Genomic DNA, 2,913 nt, shown 5'->3' with positions numbered 1-2,913 from the left:
AGAATTCAGGCAACTGCCCAGATAATTGAGATAAAATTTAATTAGATGATGTACTCATTTCCCTCTGTGGCAGTTAAGACCTAGCTAAAAATGGTATGTGGCCATTTTAAAGTAACAAAGGCACAATCGCTTCAACAGTCACATCTGAAATGTGTCTCTATTTTCTGAGTGCCAGTGGAAATTTCTGTATCTGTTGAAAATGAGTGTGGGTGTGTAGATTTTATTAATCTAAAAATTAAAATAAAACCCCACACTATTGTAAATTCTAATAAGAGAAAGTCTTGGTGAACGGTTTGGCTCTTATTTGGCAACAAAGTTGAGTTTAGCGTTTGCCTTGGGGTAGTTTTTCATTTGGTGTTTGTCTCCCTAAGATACTGTGGTGAAGCGCAGCAAAGGAGGAAAAATCCATTTACTTAAATACAGACTCCTTTGATAATGAACAAGGTACAAATGAAGAGGGCAGAGGAAAATGTGACACTTGGGTGATGCTGAAACACAACTCCCCTTAGAGAAGTGTCTGGGTCAATTTGGGTCATTATAACAAAATAACACTGGCCTGGATAATTTATAAATAATATAAACTTACTGTTCACAATTCTGGAGGCTGAGTGAGAGGTCCAAGATTCAGACGCAGAAGATTCAGTGTCTGGTGAGGGCTTGCTCTTGGCTTCAGATGGCACTTTTGTTGCTGTGTCCTCACTGAAAGAAGAGCACAGGGCACTAATCCCATTTATTAGGGCTTCACCCTCATAACCTAATCACATCCTAGAGGCCCCCCTATTAATATTGTCACATTGAAAACTAGGTTTTGGCTCTTCTGCTGCCATTTTAAATACAGCTCCATACAACGCTCTGCTCCCACTGCTGCCATGACCCAGACTACGTGCCAGCAATCCCCTGCTGACAGCTCCACCACTATGGAGGACATGAGCGAGGTTGGCAACATAGAGGAATTCACAGAGGGATCCAAGATCAACGCGAGCAAGGATCAGCAGACTGACGGTAAAATGTTTATTGGAGGCTTGAGCTGGGATACAAGCAAGAGAGATCTGACTGAATATTTGTCTCGATTTGGGGAAGTTGTAGACTGCATAATTAAAACAGATCCAGTCAGTGGTAGATCAAGAGGATTTGGATTTGTGCTTTTCAAAGATGCTGCTAGTGTTGATAAGGTTTTGGAACTGAAAGAACACAAACTGGATGGCAAATTGATAGACCCCCAAAGAGCCAAACCTTTAAAAGAGAAAGCGCCCCCTAAAAAGGTTTTTGTGGGAGGATTGAGCCCAGATACCTCCAAAGAGCAAATTAAAGACTATTTTGGAGCCTTTGGAGAGATTGAAAATATTGAACTTCCCAGGGATAGAAAAACAAATGAAAGGAGAGGATTTTGTTTTGTCACATATACAGAGGGAGAGCCAGTAAAGAAATTGTTAGAAAGCAGATACCATCACATTGGTTCTGGGAAGTGTGAAATCAAAGTTGCACAGCCCAAAGAAGTCTATAGGCAGCAACAACAGAAAGGAGGAAAAGGTGCTGTGTCCAGTGGACAAGGTGGTACTAGGGGTGGAGGCCAAGGTCAGGGCCAAAACTGGAACCAAGGATTTAATAACTATTATGATCAAGGGTATGGAAATTACAATAATGCCTATGGTGGTGGCTACAGTGGCTATGGCGGATGTGATTATACTGGGTATAACTATGGGAACTGTGGATATGGACAGGGATATGCAGACTACAGTGGCCAACAGAGCACTTACGGCAAGGCATCCCGAGGGGGTCGCAATCACCAAAACTACTACCAGCCATACTGAAGGAGGACATTGGAGAACACAGGAGGAAATGCTCACGTAGCCCATCCTGCAGGACAACAGCCAAGACTGGTCTTCTACTGATCTAAGATGATTATTTTGTGAAAGACTTTCTAGTGTACAAGACACAATGTGTCCAACTGTGTATAGCTGCCAATTAGTTTTCTTTGTTTTCACTTTGTCCTTTGCTATCTGTGCTATGCCTCAATGTGGATTTGTGTTTATATACATTTTGTTTGTATGACTTCATGTTAAACTTCAAATAAATGCTTCCTTATGTTGAGTTCTCTGTGGATTCTGGTTATTAGACCTTTGTCAGAAATATAACTTGCAAAAAATCCTGGGGACTCATTTTTCTGCCACACCTTTTTGATGTGATGTTTGAAGTGAGGCCCAGTACTAGGATTCTCAGTATAAGAATCCAGTACCTTGCACACAGAAAGAGCAGTCTATCTTCTTGCCTATTTTTGTCTTGCTGTCTAATTTCCCTTGAAGTCAAAAGGCTTCTTTAAAAAAAAATAGATGGGGATGGTTTTGTTGTAATATATTTGTTTTGTGCATACATCTATTCTGTAAGATCATAAGGACCGGAGTCCCAGAGCGTTGGCTTCTATTACTGTGCACATCTGCTGAGAGGTGTCCAGAAAGTGCTGTTGATTTTAACACGTATGATGTGCCAGGCTGAAAGGTACTGATGTAGTAACTCTGCTGTGACAGTATGTGAGGTTGGGCCAGCATCCGTGATTTTTCACCGTAAATATTTCACTTCCCTTTATCGATCCTTTATGAACTTTTCACTTTAAGAATAAATGTGTTTGATATAAAAACAAAAAAACAAACATACAAAAAAACCCAAACAGAACAGCAGATGAGAACACTGACCCTTCTCCTCACGCAACAGAGGCTCCTCCTGGAGCATACGCTGCATGTGAGCCGTGAGCTCCAGCGGTTTCGGGAGGATATGAGCCTGGATGCAGCCAACGCCAGCTCCCTTCTTGTTGTCCCTGAGGGCCTAAGGAGCGTCCAGCATGCAAAGAGCCATCAGGACATCAAGGAAGATCCCAGGAGATTCACTCACCTGCCCTGTGTCCTGGGTGCACCCAGC

General features: G+C 42.2%; 1 pseudogene; it reads left to right on the top strand.

The window, feature by feature from the left end:
- The first annotated feature begins 830 nt into the window (after positions 1-830).
- Positions 831-1,811, top strand: LOC100963245 (annotated as a pseudogene).
- Positions 1,812-2,913: the final 1,102 nt, after the last annotated feature.

This window comes from Otolemur garnettii, unplaced genomic scaffold (genome assembly GCF_000181295.1).
Source record: "Otolemur garnettii isolate 467f Iridium unplaced genomic scaffold, OtoGar3 scaffold00002, whole genome shotgun sequence".
NCBI classification, from domain to species: domain Eukaryota; kingdom Metazoa; phylum Chordata; class Mammalia; order Primates; family Galagidae; genus Otolemur; species Otolemur garnettii.
Note: the sequence above shows the minus strand (reverse complement) of the source record. Positions and strands in the feature narration are given on the sequence as shown.